The 18664-nt window shown below is 41.6% G+C and overlaps 1 long non-coding RNA gene across 2 annotated transcripts in view; it reads right to left on the reverse strand.

Annotated features, from left to right (window-relative positions):
* Positions 1-18664, reverse strand: part of LOC118092245 (uncharacterized) — a 169783-nt gene that overhangs the window by 33562 nt on the left and 117557 nt on the right. For both annotated transcript variants that reach the window (XR_009558229.2, XR_015945890.1), the window contains one exon: positions 7656-7875. This is a non-coding gene — a long non-coding RNA (uncharacterized LOC118092245). The remainder of the gene's footprint in view (positions 1-7655; positions 7876-18664) is intronic.

Raw genomic sequence — 18664 nt, forward strand, 5'->3', positions numbered from 1 at the left:
CATGTGCCATACCAGTATGACTTAGCTTGAAAGTGGGGCATTTTTGGAGGGGGAGACTTTACAAAAGATGTTTGTTGGGTCAACGCCAATAAGAAGCAATTTTATATATCTGATGTGTATTTTGATTAGGGCTGAAGCCTTAATCCGGCCTTCTAAAATAGATGGCCATTGAAACTCTTGTTGACCGAGCTGCAATTGGTAGGTGGGATGCAGTAGAGAAGCTAGGCAAAGTTTGCCTATGGCACAGAGCAGGAAGAAGGAAGGGCATGTTCTCCATTCCCTGTGCTGAGTCCGGAGTATAGTGCGATATCCCTGCATCACATGGGCAATCTGCAGCCCTAGGGCCTGTCTGGAAACTAGCAAGCATTCCTTCACGTTGAGGCAAACTTGTGTAGCAGAGAGGTGGGTCATCAAGACTCCAGAAGAAATGGGAAACAAGTACAGTGAGCCTGGAGGAACATTTTACACCACGCAACCCACTACCAGCTCACACTTTTTCTTTGGGGTGGGGGTTGGTGATACATCAGCCCAGCGACAATTACAACACCGCTGTATTTCATGGCTCCAATCCAGCTGTGGCTGTGCACAGCTAGGTAACATGCAATCAGTATTAACCTGGGGTGTGTATGCACGCATTTACCTGCATTAAAAGATGCATCTTGGCAGGCCTGTGTGGCCGTAATGAATTTCCTAATGCATCAAGGAGAGATATTAAATGTGTTTGGTATGGAAAGAGGTGGCAGCAGAAAAGGGAAAGGGAAGATGGTGCACCAAAGCAGTAGCAAACAAGAGCACAGAGGTAGAGTCGGTATTAGTGCAACATTTCCTTCTCTATGGGCATATTGGCAAGATGGGAAGTAAAGGATAAAGCCAAGAGAGAGAAGGATGGAGAGATGAGGGAATAAATTATGTAGCACTATAAACTTGTACTTTTAATTGTAAACAAGGATGTATTGGGGGCAGGAAATGATGAAAGTAATTTCAATCGGAATGTCAACAATTTTTAAAAAATAATGTAAGTGTGCGCTGAACTCAAATGAGGGGGATAATACCACTCATCAACACCCTCGTTTTCAGATTCACATTGATAGACAGCTACCGTGTTTGCTTCCTGAAGTGTACATTTGCATGCACATATAGGGCAACTTCAAAGCTAGAGGAATTTCAGGATAAAACAAATAGCACTAAATGTGGAGAATTGTCGGCAAATGGTGGTAGTATTTGAACAGCTTCCTTGCATTTACAGAACCAAATTAGATCGACTAAAATAGCTAAGCATAGCAAATGTACTGTTCCTGGGGAAGTTGAGAATATTTGCCTGCTTTCAAATTGCATCATTTTATTTTTATAGAACTCCCCAGAAAGCTTAACCACATAATGTTGAAAGGACTGGGGTTTTTTTTTCTTGGTAAGGAAATTGTATACGAAGGCTTTCTCTCGCCTTAGCCTCTCATATCCAAATATGTGAATACTTGAGTTCACTTATCTTTTCCATTATGGCTTCCAATGTATCCGGCCATTCCCCCTCTTGCCTCACAATAGAAAGTGTTTTAAGTTGTAAGACTCCAATTGAGAAGATGGTTAGCAGTCAGCTGGAGTTAAGCGTTTTAACTGCGAACAGGCATGCAGCTCAACCTCAAACGACAAACCAGCTCAAAATCAGTTTGTCTAAGTCAAGTTGTGTGCAAAGTGTTTCAATAAGCTCTTGTAAATGGCCATCAAAATGGCTTTGATTTGGATATTCAAAATGAAATCCTATATGAATCTACTCTGCAGTAAGCTGTGTTGAGTTCAATGGGACTTACTCCCAGGTGAGTGTGTATAGGATTGTATTTTTAGGATAGGGGTTAGCTTAAGGAAGTCCATGGAAGGAAAGTTTGCTGTCCCCTTCTCCCCACAGCAGATACCTGCACTACCAAGAAGCTTCTCCAGGAGTGAGGTCATGGGACGCTTCTGAATAATGTGGGATGAAACACAGGTGGTGCTGAGAGTGGTAGCAATTGCATCAAGAACCCAAGAACCCTTTTGTGGATGAGGCCAGAGACCCTTCTAGTCCAGCATCCTTTTCTCACAATGGGCATCCAATTGTGTAAGGGAAACCTACAAGCCAGGATCTGAGTGTAACCACACCTGGTATTAAGGCATACTGGCTTCAACAGTAGAAGAAGGGCAAAGCCATCCATATACCAGCCCTAGTTGGTAGCCATGAAGTTGCTTCTTCAGCTAATGTACTGCACAATCCTATGCCTTACTATTCAAGTGTAAGCAGTGCTTTGTTTCTAGAAAAATAGGTACCGGGACTCACCATGAAGTTGTTACAGTAAATGCCACACTTTTTAACACCAACAAAAAAAATTAGGTGTTGGTACTGCGTACCCTTGAGCACCCCCTGTAAGAAAATGCACTAGCTGTAAGTCCTACTGAGTTCAATGAGATTTAGACAAGTAACAATGTATTGGGTTGTAGCATTAGGTGTCAACCAGACCACTCAGCAAAAGCAACATTTCCAGCCTTCTGTAAAACGGAAATAATCACGTTTTCATCGTTCAGTATGAGGATGATTAAGTGATAGTTGCAAGGCACCTACATGTTGAAAGATATGTAATAACAACAAATGCAATGGGGTGGTGGGGGTGGTAGAGATCAACTTTTTTTCCTCCTGATTTGTCAAAATAAATAGCTCCCAACAGTCAGTTGGGGTGTATTTAATCCTTCCTTGGGGGATCTGCTGGATTCCATCTGGTTTTTTTCCTAAATGCCCCTCCAAGTGTTGCAATAAGTCTTTGCATCTTGCAGAATTCAAGGAGCCCAGAAGAAGGTGGGGCCATCGAACCACCAACCTCTACACACTTCTAGAGAAACAACAATGCAGCAAAATGGCAGCAGCAAGCCAAACCAGCATTCAAGCCTTGTCTTGCATAAGGAACATTAGAAATAAAAACATATTCAGGGCAAGAGTCAAATGGATCTGCACGATCCTTTCTCCAAGAGATGGCAATCAGTCAGGTGGTGAGAGATACCCAAAATGCTCAGCACTGAAATTCTAGTGGCAGCTGTCCTTGACATAAAAGAGCAATGATTGCTACAAATCATATGAAGGGAATCTTCCATCCCTATGAGCAATAAAATAGGGTTACCTAGGTATGCAGAATAGAGTATGGCAGAGCATGACAACGAACCTCGGACATTCGTGATCTGCCATTCATACGCCCACACAAAATTTACTTTTCTTTTTTCTTTTAGACCAGAGAAAATGCACAGGTGAGATATATGTACATAAGTAGCCAGCAGCAGAACTTGTGCTGTGGAGCTGTGGAGCTCCAAGCATACTGTCAATTATCTTCAAAAGGCCAAAGCAGAAGAGAAATTACTAAGCATTCTTTTGCAGAATTGCCAGTGCTGCTTTGCTATTCCCCCCGCCCCAGTGCCGCAGAAGAAACAGAAGCTAAGTCATTTATATGCAGCAGTGCTGATGACAACTAAATTTAATTAATCTGAAACTTTAATTAAGTTTATATGAAACAGTAAAAATGGAGGTAATGAAATATTGTTTGGTCCCTTGATTTGTTTGATTTCATTTTATTGATTTGCATGCAGTGATTTATAGGGAATCAGCAGTTCTGGCAAGGAGCTGTACAATAAATCAAAGCCGGGTGAGGCAAACGGGAAGTTAATATAACATTAAATAATTGGAAATGTTTCTCATTCTATAAAAAATAGGGCACAAGGATACTGAAGCATGTGACAAAGTGGGCCTTCCATCATGCTGCTACCGGTATGTTACTACATTATCGGAGCAAAAATGTTGATGTTTTCAACACATTACAGAGCAGCGCAAATGTGTTCTGGTGTGATATGTAGCAGGAGGAAAGCAGCTTTGTCAAGCTGAAGCCTGTGGTTCAAAACAGGGAAATGTGACTCATGTTTAATAATCCTTCTACCCTAGACCTAAACAACAACAAATTGGGTATTATGTAAGATTATTACCCTGATTTTCAGCACATTTAACTGGATATGTCCCTTTCTGTGTCAGATAAGAAGAAGCCCCTTGATATAATAAATAATTAACAACAACAACAACAACAATATATTATTATTATTTATACCCTGCCCATCTGGCTGGGTTTCCCCAGCCACTCTGGGCGGCTTCCAACAGAATATTAAACTAAAATAATCTATTAAACAAAACAATCTATGAAAACCTTCCCTAAACAGGGCTGCCTTCAGATGGGGATAATTGGGAAATAATTTGGGAAATGGCATCCGCTCTGGATAGTTCTCTTATTTTGGATTGACTTGTTTGTCTGGGTCAAAAAAAAAAAAGTTTAAAAACAATCAGCCACAATGAATGTGGCAAATGTATGGGATAAATATTTTAAATTAGAGGTGTGCATGTGCTATTTTGGCAAGAAGGCCATGGTAACATGTTGGAGATGAAGGGGGATTGCAGTCTGTTTAGTTGGAGGGTGAACCTGCAATGTTCTAACAGGCAAGACACCTCTATTGAAAACACCCATTCTGTGATTTGTTCTCCCCTTTTATTTGTAACACCTGGGAATTTAGCTGTGTGATGTGATACCATCACTATACTGTGAGTTTCTCCACCCCTTTGAGGGAAACACAAAATGTGATGGCATTTGATTGCATGGTGATTTCTTCCAGACATTACAAAGGGGCGCCATTTACAGTGTCATCCACGAACCTGTTTTTCAGCTGGCTTTTGTTTCTGCATGCATTTTCCAAGGTGACATTTGGGGTAATTCCCATGTTGGCAGAGGAAGAAGCTACAGCACGATTCCTCAATGTGTGACCATGGATTTCCACTCCTATTCAGTTCCTACAACAGGCAGAAGCCAAGTTGTAGAGTTCCCAAGCCACAAAAAGTAACATTGGAATGGTCCTTAAATGTGTCAGATTGTTGGAAAACTGCTCCCCAGACTGCTTCCTTCCCTCGGTCATGGCCGTGCCCCTGCTTTCACTGTGAGAGAATGAAAGCAGTAGAACCAAACCTAGCTGTGATGCCTCCGAAGCCATAACACTAAATCATACTCATCAGAGTGCTTAGGGCTACCGATGCAAAAGCCAAGCATACACCTTATATCAAAGGCATTCAGTTGGCAGGTGAATCAATATCCTTTCTAGAGGCAGCGCTGCAGATGAATCAACAGTTTCCCTTCATCTTTGCCATATGAAAATATTGCCGGTTATCACTTTCAGTGCACTCCCTATGTAATTATTGACCTTCACCCCTACAGTATTTTATTGGCCCAACCCTTCTTCTAAAAATAGCTGAAGTGACCACTTTATTGTGTTTTGACGGCAGGTTTGTTGACTGAAATTAATCAATGACCACAAACTACCCATTAGTAAGCTTCTTTGATTTGGTGGTTTATTTGGAAGTAAAAACCAGCATCAACACTGACTTCAGGGCTAGAATAGCAGGTTGAAACATAGCTGCCAAGTCTCCCGTATTCTCCGGGAAACCCCCGTTTTTCCAGCCGTTTCCCACTGGCAGCCCGGATTTTAAAAAAACCTGTAAATCCCCGGGATTCTTACCGGCCCGGGGAGGCTCCTTCTGCACATGTCTGGAGTCTCTGAACATGCGCAGAAGCGATTTCTGGGGCTGCGGCCATTTTGGAAATGGGCAGAGCATGCGTAGAAGCTACTTCCGGTGCCGCTCTGCCCAGTTCCAAAATGGCCGCAGCGCGACTTCCGGTGCCGCGCCACTGCCGATCCCGGATTTTTCAATCCTGGAGTTGGCACCTATGGGTTGAAATTGAAAAAGACATCTTGGGTCGGATAAACATGCATGAAGCTGTAGCTGTAGCTGTAGCTACAGATACACAGCAAACTGGTTTCTGATTTCAGGGAGAACACCTTCATCCACCTGAACATGAAATGTGAAGCTGTATTGACTTGGTTAACAATCCTGGTTTGTGTTTGTATATTTTCTCTGTGTTTCCTATGGCATATAAGTATCTCGTTATCTGGAAAGTTTATATTGCCTGTTAGCCATGCTGACTATGGTCGAAGGCAGTAACCCTTCTTGATAGCAGTTGCTGGAAGCCACAGTGAATGAGTGAATGCTTTGGGTTCAGGTCCTGCTTGCAGGTTTCCCACAGACTTCTTGCTGACCAAAGTGAGGACTAGTTGGACCATTGGCCTGATCCAGCAGGATCTTCTTATGATTGGCAGTAAGTTCCCAGCACAGGTCTTTATCTTCACCTGACACATTACCCCTTTTAATTTTATTTTCCTAAAAAGAATTTGGCTGGAGATAGCATGGATGGAACCTGGGACCTTCTGCCTGCCATACATAGGCTCTATCTGTGAGATATGGCCCTTCACTATAGTCTTCCCAAGAGCTGCTGTATTGGAAGTTTAATTAAATACTAGCATTACAGTGTCACTGATTCCTACTAATCATCCATATGTGCATGTTATAACTAACTGAGTTAGGAATTATAAACCATGAATATTCCACTGAGAATTAAAGGGGAATGAAGAACAGAGAACAAAAGACAGTCATACCTCGGGTTACAGCCGCTTCAGGTTGTGTATTTTCGGGTTGCGCTCTGCACCGAACCCAAAAGTACTGGAACGGGTTACTTCCGGGTTTTGGCGTGTGCACGCATACGCAGAAACACTAAATTGCACTTTGCGCATGCGCAGAAGCGCCGAATTGCAACCTGCGCATGCGCAGACGCGGGTTGCAAACGCTGCGGGTTGCAAACGTGCCTCCCGCACGGATCACGTTCGCAACCTGAGTGTCCACTGTAGGGTGTTTCCCCTTTTTCTTCCAGCCCTCCGCCTGCATGTAATGCGTCAGATACTGCACTCAGAAACATGTATAAGGCCTCTGATGAAACCCCAGAGGATTTGAAAGTTCAGTAGCAGCAAATGCTGTTGTTTTCTTCACCATCTCGCTCATTTAAGATACTCCCTCAAGCAGTTAATAGTGTGTGTTTGTTTTGATGATTAACGTTCATGCCATTTAAATTATTTGGTTGGCAGGTAAAAGCTTCTGTCTGTGCACTCAAGAGTGCAAAGGCAATAGTACAAATCAAATGAGATGTGAAAAAAGTTTATCTTTTGTTTTGCGAAAATGTTCATTAGCAATGGCTGGGTTCCTTTTGCACTTTAATAGAATTTCTTACTCGGTTTTCAAAATGAAACGTAAAACTTTCTTTGCCGTTGAAGAAAACAACACCTGAACCTATCAGGCCCTGAGTTAAAATGTGCCTCCCATAACACAGATATTATCATAACACAAACAATGCAAAATACGGAAATGATAGGGTGGGGAACTTTACGCCCAAAGACCAAATGTGGCCCTCCAGGTCTCTCTGTCACACCCCTCACCAGGGCCTTGCTTCACACTGGTTGTACATGTTTTGGCCTAGCTGGAATGTGTCCTTGAACGCTGATGACGACCAGGTTGGAGGTTAGAGAGGGATATGTATGTGCAGGCACTAGTCCCCTGTACAAGATTAAAATTTTATATTCCCTGCCCCATCCATTTTTGGCTCCATCCACCACTTCCACATGGCACATTGCCCAGAAGGAAATGGAGCCCTGAGGCTGAAAATGAAAGCTGCACAAAATGCTCTAGTTTTGATATTTGCTTCAAAAGTAGCACATTTAACATGACTTACTGAAAGGCTGACATTCTTTCAGTGCCGCCTGACGCCTTTTTGTTCTTCTGATGATTGCTTGATTCTTCCTGGCACCATTTTCCTTCTTCGCTTCCACTGTCAGCGGCCTCGCTAGGCTATGTTGCTAGCTAATCTGGATTTTGCTGTGCCAAAATTTGAGTGCGGCGACAGACCTGGATTTTCTTTAAGTAGCATGTCAGAGGTGGTGTCATGACACGACCTGCAAAACATGATGGATTTAACCATTATTAGTTGATCTTAGCCAAAAGGCCAAGAAGCGATTAAATTAACTATTATTAGTTAATTAATTTATACCCTACTTGCCAGCCAAAGGAAGGCCTTTGTAGACATTAAAAAAATAAAGTAGGATACAGTTATCAAACTAATAAGCCAAGTAATAAGATCTGAAACAAACAGTCGGATATCACATCTCCACTCCTCCACATGCAGCTGCTGGGTGACCTTGGGCTAGTCACACTTCTAAGTCTCTCAGCCTCATTCACCTCACAGAGTGTTTGTTGTGGGGAAAGAAGGGAAAGGAGAATGTTAGCCGCTTTGAGAGTCCTTAGGGTAGTGATAAAGCGGGATATCAAATCCAAACTCTTCTTCTTCTTCTATATGCAGGTCACTTTCTATGGGATTAGCCCTCTCCCTTCAAATGTGACTCACATTGTATTTAAAAATATAAAATTGATCAAACATTTTAAAGCCACAGTCTTAATAATCCTGGAAGTGCTACTGCCTAACACCAGGAATATATACTTCACACTTGGTGTGATGAATAGGATAGCTGGGGACAGAAACAATTTATGAAAATACAGGAAACCTTCCCTCCAATAGCTATACCAGTGGTGGCTGCTCCATGAGGACACATGGGGCACTGCCTCACCAAGCTCAATCCAGGTTTTTTTTTTTATAGCCCCCCCCATATATATATATATATATATATATATATATATATATATATATATATATATATATATAATAGGCCGAAACTGCGGCCCTCCAGATGTTTTGGCCTACAACTCCCATGATCCCTAGCTAACAAGGCCAGTGGTCGGGGAAGATGGGAATTGTAGTCCAAAACATCTGGAGGGCCGAAGTTTGGGGATGCCTGAGATAGGCTGTCATTAGACTGAGATAATGAAAGCTGTTTGTATTTCTTCCTAAGCCTTTCAGACAAGAGTCCTGGGTCCTTCTTTAGCCCAGCTCTTGAAAAATGTATTAATAAAGGAATTTTAGGTTTACTTTTCTAAGCCCCAGAGGATATGAGATCTTACAGAACCCAGTGCACAAGGGGATACCTTAACAGGTGCATTTCAGTGAGAAATTTCAGAGAAAAGCTTTTTTAAAAAAAGCCAATGAATACAAATGTCAATGTATATAAAGGAATTCATTTGTGTACGGTGGTGGGGGTAGGGGTGGGGATGAAGGCTATGGACACACATAAACATCCAATAAAAAAGATCCAACATAGCTAGTTATGTAAGAACTTTTTGAGTAGAATATTGGGTTTCGGGGCATATGCAAACTTGCTTTTAGGAAAGAGGTTGTGAAAGGTATCCTTACAGAGCATCTTTGGATTCCTGATTTGGGTGGTTCCAAGTCCTGGGATGATGCCTTGCAGAGTTATGGGATTCCAAGACCAATTAAAGCCAGCCTCTGACTGGAGATGAATTGTAATTGGGTCCAATGGGGAGAAAACCTTCGTATCTGATGTAAATGGCATTGATAGCTGGCCCACCAGAAATGTACTTAGTCTTTAACTTTCATTACAGAAGAACTTGCACTTTCAGACCAGGTGAGGGTTTTTTTTGGGGGGGGGGATTGATTAAACTCAGATTATGCATTGGAGGTAAAGACCCAGGGTACTGCTTATTCAGCATGAGTGCCAGATCCAAGATGCTGCTAATGGAACTGTTGTTCTGCATCAAAATATGTGGGGTGGGTTTGTCCCAGTAGACCTCTATGTCTCAGGTCCAACCCTTCATTCAAGATTAAATTTCGATGACTGCGAGGATTTGTATTTTATTGGAATTTTTCGCAACTTACATTGGCCACCTTCAAAGTAATTAACAAGTTCTGCTAATCACCTGGTACAGTTAATTGGGAACAGCCTATCCATAGCTATTAAGTGTCTTTCCTTCCTCCCCCAGTCCTAAAGTCCCCCTTCCCCATTCTGGCAAATATTGATCTTCTGGACTTGCTTTCCTTCTCCTGTGCCAACACATTTTCATTCAATTGTCAGCTATGTGCTCAGTGCAACATCATCAAATTCAATGGCCATGAATGCAAATGGAGGGGAAATGAAAACAGTGGTAGAATGATAGAATTGCAGAGTTGGAAGGACCACAAGGGTCATCTAGTCCTACCAACTGATTGGAAAGAGGAGGAAGACTGGAAATAGCAACTCATAGAATGGAATTAAAGCATGATCGGTTTTTACGTTCAGCAGACACTTTCCAACACAAAAAAAACACAGGTTGGGGAATAGTTGTTGGTTTCTCCCCCTTTTTCTCAGCCCTATTTTAAACACAGCAACCCTGTGATTGCTCTTGCAGCTATTGCAGTTTAGTTGTATTACTTCGAGAACCAGTGTAATAGCCTATGACGGACCGGAACTATAAAACCTGAAACTTCCCTATCTGGATTGTCCCAAGACACCTTTCCTGCTGTAATTCAATCAGATAAAGGGAAAAGATAGAAACAAAAACATTGCTTTTTCACACCTCATTTGCTTCACGGTTACAGTAGGAGAGCTCATTGACGTAAAATGTAAGATGCCCTGTTATCTTCCTCCCTTGCTGGTGTCCTCCCAATGGAACAGAAAACAATGTTCATTAAAAGAGTAGAGTGATTTGCCAAGATAATTTTAAATTATTGCTCTCAGCACTTCTTTTATGCTCATAGCCCATCCCTTGTGGGTTGAGAAGATGCTCGCAGCTGGGAGGGGTATAACCTCATTCCGGTTTCGGAATGCAAATGATTGATTCTGTTGCTGAAAGAGATGGCATGAACTACTGATGTGCTAATGAAAAATGAAAATCTGCATGGATATGAGAGGCACAAAGGGTATTCAGAAAGAACGGCATCCCCCCCATAAAAAGCTGAATCCAAATTTGTTTCCTGGAAGCAATGTGTAACCAAGGATGACCTACGACACTTTTCCTCAGTGAAGTCTGAGCAGAAGACATGGTACAAATTCAGAGTGCCAGAAAGTGGTATGTAGAGTCCCAACTTTAAATATGGGATTCTGTAAATACTGATCTGAGCAGACAAGGGTACACAGCAACTAACCGTTCTGGTTCCTTTGCTTTGTGGTAGATGAAAGAAAATCATTAATGAATTGAACAGTTGTACCTACAGGCAACCTTGTGGTTATCTTAAGGGTGAGGGAAGTGAGCATAATGGCAAACCTCTGCTTTTGTAGTGAAGACACACCAGACTTTTAAATAACATCTTCAAAGGCAAATCTTGGAGGTATGTTTGCGACTTCACTGAAGCCGTCCAGCGCTTTCCTGATCCTGATTTTAGACTGGTTGTTGTTCAGACTCTGACAGCACACGCTTTCTTTGGTGCTCTTTGTGCTTACTCATCAAAGTCAATTTCCTGATTGTGTTTGAATGAAGAATTTATTTGTTTGACCTTGTATTCTTTGGGGTCACAGTGTAATCCCTTCTCAACACACTGTTCTGGCTTTGAGCTTCAACTACTGGCAATTGTAAATCATTTACTACTGAGAAAGTTCAGCTTAAATCTGCTTTGATTTGAGGTATTAAAGTCTCTCTAGAATGATTATCATGTTACTGTGCAATAAATTTCCAATTGCTTTAAGGAACCTACACATCTTGCCCCAAGGATTCATGCTGTTAACCTATGTTTTCCATTATACAGGGTTGCAGCATGGGTCCTTGTCTGCATAGAGGCAGGCAGAATCACTAATAATAATAATAATAATAATAATAATAATAATAATAATAGTTTTTATTTATACCCCACCCTTCCTGCTTTAAAACTGGTCTCAGGGGGGCTAACAGCAAATATAAAACATTGATTAAAATGCGACTTAAAAACAGCATTAAAAAATATGACCAAATACCTGCAGGCTGGGGAGGCCTTGTTCCTCAAAGGCAATGAGCAACACCAGCAGCACCAACCTCTCCCTTTCTGTGTGTGAGAGAGTAATTTTGCTCCTTGGTCACAAGCGGAGAGCCAAGGTTTTGGCTTCAGCACGGCCATTACAAACTTCCTGGCCCAGCTTCTGTAGAAGAGCTGTTTGCTATTGCTATGAACAGAAGTTAAGCACTGATTGACAAGGCTGAGCAGGAATTTTACCCATATGCACAACTGAGACTTGGAGTTGTGGGGTTTTTGCTTTCCTAGTAGCAATACTACAGTTAGGAACTAATGAAGATATAATTTGTCACAACTTCTGTCGCAATCAGGGGAGACTTTGGTCTGCGTCCACGGGGGGATCGGCACCCTGCTTCCTGTCAGGGTATCAGGCTGTTGCATTTGTGGTCTCAACCCCAGTTCGAGAGCTGCCATGGCCACCCTATTTCCAGGAAAAGAACAGACTTTATGGGTCTGTCCAGTCCTATTCCTGTCCATGTCCCCAAGCCCCACAGCCTTGGTGAGTGAGTCTCCCAGTGCCTCTGCCCTTTTTCTCAAGGGGCTCACCAGTTCAGTCTCAGGACCAACATGTAGCTTTGAAAGGAAAAATATATATATTCTTATGTGGCAAAAAATATATATTTGGCAAGCAGAAACCTCTCACGTTGTACCAAGGGTGGAATGACGAGTGCTGGACTGATTGACTATGTCTAGAGGAGGTGGAGCCTGGCCATAAATAGCTCACTCAACAAACCTTCTACCTTGACACCATATGGCCTTACAACCAGCCCTGTCCCATCTCTTGGCATGAGGCCAATGGTAGAATTGGTCCTCTCCCACTTTGTTTAAAGAGAGTGAGAGAAAGCAGAAGGGCCCATCTATGGGAAGAGTTGCTCCTTCTTTCACTGCTACTGCAATGCAATGTTTTTAATGCCACCTGGATGAGTGGGGTTTTTTTGAGGTGGGATGGGCAGAGTGAGGCATCAGAAAAGGGCTTGTTTACGCACACAGCCTGAAAGACCAGAGGCTTGCTTCCAAATGAATGATTTAACAGCTATATCTGGATTGCATATTAACTTTTGTGTGTGTGTGTGATTTCAATAGACACGCACACGCCCCCTGGAAACAGCCAGGCTAAATTGTCAAGCAGCCAGTCACTTTCAATCAACTCGATGGCATCTCACAGCCTCTTGCTCCGGGAAAAGACCTCGTGCAAAACAAGGCACATCTAGTGGGATGCAAAGTGTGCCGAAGAGACTGAACAGAAGACAGAGCCATGATTGAGCTGCACTTGAGATGGGCTGGGAGGCAATGCATGCGTATGTCCGACATCTCAATTTTTATTAGTTAAGGCAGGCATCTGTTTTGAAAACAGGGATTTTTGTTTTGTGGTGTACTAAAATCTCAAATTGCCCTGTGGTGTTTTGCAGAGGGCAGGATGATTCTTACCGATGCTGAGGATGATTAGTTGGGCACATAACTGGCAAACTCTGACAGCAAGGGAGGAGATGATATAAATATACATATTAAGATCTCTGGAGATGGTATATCTGCAAGCATTCTGATAAGGCAACGGGCTGACTGACTGTTCCTTCTGATGCCAAAATTTGTTTACTGATGTACCTCTCACATTTGTGCCTGCAAAGCATTAGACTGCTGCCTCCAAGGCATGTCACTGGTAGCAACCTCCCGAAAGAAGCAAATTGCACATGATTTTTGAAAAGCGGGAAAGAGGGCAGGTTGATTGTCCCACTGGCATGGTAAAGTAATTAGACCCTAGGTCTGGAGTGCTATTGTTTTACTGCAGCAGCAAAGAGAATGCCAACTGTCTTTGTCTGTATAGCATAAGAAATCACTATACTCTATTTGATTTGGTAAACAGGTTGATCCAGTGATCGATCTCTGGATTTGGTTCCCATAGGTGCAGCACCCTCTCCTGACCACAAGGGCAACCTCATTCCAGTTGATGGATGAAGAAGAGGATATTTGATTGCAGAGAAAGGCATGAATTGAGCTTCTGCTTCCATAGAAATGAATGGGAAAACACATCCCTTGATACCCACTCCCTGCCACTAATTGTGTGAGCATGGGTTTTTGGATTACGGCAACTTTCTTTTTTATCCCTAGAGTTTGAAACTCATTCAGAAGCAACTTTTGATTAATTTCATTGATTAAACTGGAGCTAATTCAAATGTAACTCTCCTTCCAAGTAACAAATATTGTAACAAAGTGTTTATACTACAATCTGTACCCATTAGGGAAATCATGAATGAAAAGCTAATAAAATTTATATTTATTCACATTTTATGAAAAGCAAGAGCAATTGAAATAATGCAATGCCCCAAAGTAGTGTTTGACTGTTTCTATTTGCAATTTTGATCTAACCCTCTTGGGATTTTTATTTATTTTTTATTATTATTATAAGTCGTGTTTCATTAATGGCATTTCAGACTTGGCTAAGTCTACAGGGGATAACTTAGCAATATAGTGGCGAGCAGATATAAGAAGTAAAGTAAATGGATAACAAGGATAAATGAAGATCCCATGTTGTACAATATCTACTGAAAAAGGCCCAATCTTTACGAGCACTTTCCAGCTTTATGCAATGTAACGTTCACCGTATCAAATTAACTAAGAGCATGATCCTAGTGTATTCATGGTGCGTTACATAAAGTGCTATATAAACAGTCTATTTTAATGTTATTTAAAACTTGATTGCACATTGTGCTTTAATTAGTGCTGATGCTTGAGTCCATCATGGAAGGCCATAATATGTGAATAGTTAAACTGGGATAGTCTGATTACTGCAAATTAGAAGAGGCTACTGAATCCATTCATTGCCCTATTGTGGTCGCGAATGGCATTCCTAATATAGCTATGGGATCTTGGGAACTGATTAACGCAAAGCACCAATATATTGCAGATGTGTGCCTGGAGGCTTGTTTCTCTACATCATAGTAATGAAGGAATCCTCTCTTAAGCACTGCAACTAGTGAATCAGCAAACTTGGGTTCAATGGGATTTACTTATGGGTGATCTACAAGTTGAGAAACAAAATCTGGCATAGGCAGTGTTTTCCTTTTCTGGTAAAAATTGAGGTGCTGGTACATATCTTTGGAGGTCTTTAAGCAGAGGCTTGACAGGCATATGTCAAGAATGCTTTGATGGGTTGGACTGGATGGCCCTTGTGGTCTCTTCCAACTCTATGATTCTAGGATATCTTCATAAAAATGCCATGGGGGGGGGGGGGGGGCTGCCCAGGACAGCAAAAAAGAGGTGACAGTACTCCACAATGGTGAATGCCACCCCACACAAAAACCACTGGGTATAGGTTTTCTGGGATTGTACTTCTACAGAATACACAGGTGAGTTTTCATAACTGAATAATGTCCATATATACAATATGTGAAGAACAGTCCATATAAACATAATGCCAAGGTTGCAGGTTCGATCCCCATATGACACAGCTGCATTGCATTGCAGGAATATACATTGGTGGACTAGATGATTCTCAGGGTACCTTCCAAATCTACAATTCTATGATAGCACATCATGTACATTGTCCTGAGTACAGCTTTCCCTTTATATACCAATCGTTTGGAAGAGTTCGATGTGGCTAGGGAAACAATTCAGTGATGTGGTCCTTTAGGTGTATTCTATGGTCTATGTCTCTTCCTCAAAACTTGGACCTCCTGTGCTTTACCACTTGCGCTATGGCCCATTCCCTAAGCCTGGCGTGCATTGTCGAAGTAATATTTGATTTCCAACAACAGAAGTGAGATTTACATATGTGCCTTGAGACCACAGAATTGCAAGAATTGGCATTTATAATGTATTAAGCAGACAAACTGCCAAACAGCTGTTGCCTTAATTTCCCATGTATTGCAATGCAGAGTGGTTAGCCCACACGTCCATTGTATTTTGGTATAAACCTGCTTCCATTCTACTAAAAAGACACACAACTCAATAGAGTAATGTACAAATATTATAAATGCCAACATGTAAATAATTATCCATGTTCTGACCAATGAAAAAATGTACACATATCCTTAGTCCTGAATGAAAAACAAAATGGAGCCTCTGACTAACATATTTTATACCACTTCAACTTTTCTGGCTTCCCTCAAAGAATCCTTGAAATAGTAGTAAGGTGCAAACAATTCTCAGAGATTCCTAACCACCAGCAGTGCTTGCAGAACTACATTTTCCAGGGTTATCTGAGAATTGTAGGTCATAAATTAATAACCGATTCTTAAACTAGTTTAGACCAAACTAAATAATTCACTTTAGCTCATTCCATTTTCATGGTATCAGCCTGTACCAATGTGAAAAGGTTCTTTGCAAATGCTATACGGCACTCTCTGCACTAACAATTTTGCAAATTCACTGAACATCCTTTTTCACTGCATAACAGAAATGGCACTATCCAGGGAAAGTGCTTGGAAGGACTGGGAGATAGCATCATTCAGATGTGCTAATATTTTGAGGACGTTTGTAGTCATTGAAATAGGTTTGGGAGTTAAGTCCTGTCTAAAAAAAACAACCAAACCCTGTTTATGCATTAAGATAACTTCAGAAATGAAAAATTTGCAATTAATCTTTCTTTTGTTTACATTGCTTTCAGAGCTATAGGAACAATTAATGCACTATAACTTTTAACATTAGTGGATAATTATAATGTATAATTATGGTATAATGTATAATGGTATCTGTATAATTATGGTAAAAATGGATACCAGTCTAGTCACTGAAATCTGACCTACTTGCTCTAGGTGTGACGTTGGCTCTTGATATTTATAACTCCAATATGAGATGCAGAATTTAATGGTGTTATGCCAAGTTCTACCCACTTAGGACCTCGTCCTTTGAGTACACTGTCATCTAAATCAATCACCATTATTGGACTCATTTACGATGAGCTTGCCCTCAATCTATACTCTTTCTGCAGCAATGTCACACAGAGCAGGCAGAAGACAGAGGGGACGGTTGACATTTTAAAGGGACTGTGCTGTGATGTCCCATCAGATTTCTTCATACACCTGAATCTCATTTTCCATGCACCAGAAGCTCTTTCAATTACAGGCTTAGCAGATGATGTACTGCATTATAATGACGGTCTTCTGGAGTTTAGGGATGTGGGGCAGGAGGGGCTTTGTAACTACAGTGGTTTCTTAAAAGAGGGAATCTATGCTGTCAAATAAGGAAGGGGAGAAATGTTATGATTTCAACATTGAAAAGGGGTCCTGAATGAGCATAGAAATGTTCACAGTTCATGCATATGGAACAGAACAGAACAGAACAGAACAGAACAAAACCTAGCCAGTACAGTGACTCTGAAAGTAAAGATTTGGCCCACTTTGTGACATGTAGTAAATCACAAACTCCAGAAACCTCACAAATAGCCATATTGAAGGCTTGCTGAGGTTTGTGAACAAGTATACTAGTGCAGCATCTCAAATATGGATCTTTTCAACATATTCATCATGGTGCCGCAAGCCTCTGTACAGCTACAGAGCTGTTTGAATTTTGACAAAACTGGAAGACCCACAGGAAGGCAGAGAACACAACCATTAAAATATTGCTACCTCTTCTGCTGCACTTAGTACTTCTGAGCTGGTCAATTCTCCCTGCCAGCCATCTCCATAAAGAAAAATAATTTGCTTGAAATAATTATGAAAGGGAAGAGAAAATTTTGGTGAAAACCTCATGGGTGGGAAAGGGGTGCAGAGTTTTTGTTGTGCTTAGCATACTTTTGAGGCAACCAAGGGCTGTTTGTGATGTAATTTTTTTCATGCTGAAAATTATCTCATCAATGGTCCACTCTGCCGCCTTACTGCATACCTGCATGTCAATCAAAGCCCAGGGCAACACATTGTGACATAAATTATTCCATGGGACTTTTCACAGTTATGGGCAGCTGGGGAGGCTACAGACTGCTGGAGAAGCGTTTACAGCAAAGAAAATCCCATGCATCACCCTTGGCAACCTCACAACAGTAGCCTAAGCTCAGAAACCCACCAAAATTATATATAAAAAAGCAAAGTGGAAGCCTCTCTTGCAGAGGAATAAATGATCTATGATCAAACTACCTGTCTAAGCAGCCTTCTGTTTCCATCATTCAGTTGTCTTGATTTCCCACCCTTTAAAATATTTTCATTTTGCTGTTGTACCTCTTCGATATGAAAAGAGAGGTAGTCAATATGGTGCCTTTCTGATGCTGTTGCACTACAGCTCTCATCATTCCTAACCATTGACCATGCTGGCCAAGGCTGATGAAACCAACAACACCTGGCAAGCACCACCTTAGTTACCCCTGATCTAACCTCCCCACCTGTTCCACAAGTGTACTTTTCAGGAAAGAGGGTGAATTTCCAGATGCCTTTCTCTCATGGCAGAGAGCAATACAAAAATGATCATGGATGGAGCATAGTCAGCACATATGTGCCATCAATAGAGTCTTTTCAGAACTCTTGGAAGCAGCCAAGCTTTTTTCTAAATACTAGCTAAAGGAAGCTTGTAAATACTGAGCCAATTCCAAATCTAGCCAAGAGGAATTTGTCCATTGATGCCTGGCCCTGGAGTTGCCCATGTATTATGTATCCATTGTACTGTATATCAATTCCACGTGAGATCAGGCAAGCCCTATCACTGGAAAATTTTAAACAGGCTTTGAAAACCTCTCTTTTCTCCACTGCTCTTGTGGTTTGATTTTAGCAGAGCAACAAAACAATGGCGTTCCTATTTTCATTTTGCCTATGATGTGCCCAATAGAATGCTAAGCTGAGGACTGTCTGTATGCTAGCTATTTTCAAGAGTATGAAAAGTATGAGTGAAGGAAGAATTCATTGAGTCCACTTTTTGCAGTGGACTGACCCCATTCGATGCGACCGATCTTG

Source organism: Zootoca vivipara, chromosome 1, assembly GCF_965207765.1.
Source record: "Zootoca vivipara chromosome 1, rZooViv2.hap1.1, whole genome shotgun sequence".
In the NCBI taxonomy this organism is placed as follows: Eukaryota; Metazoa; Chordata; class Lepidosauria; order Squamata; family Lacertidae; genus Zootoca; species Zootoca vivipara.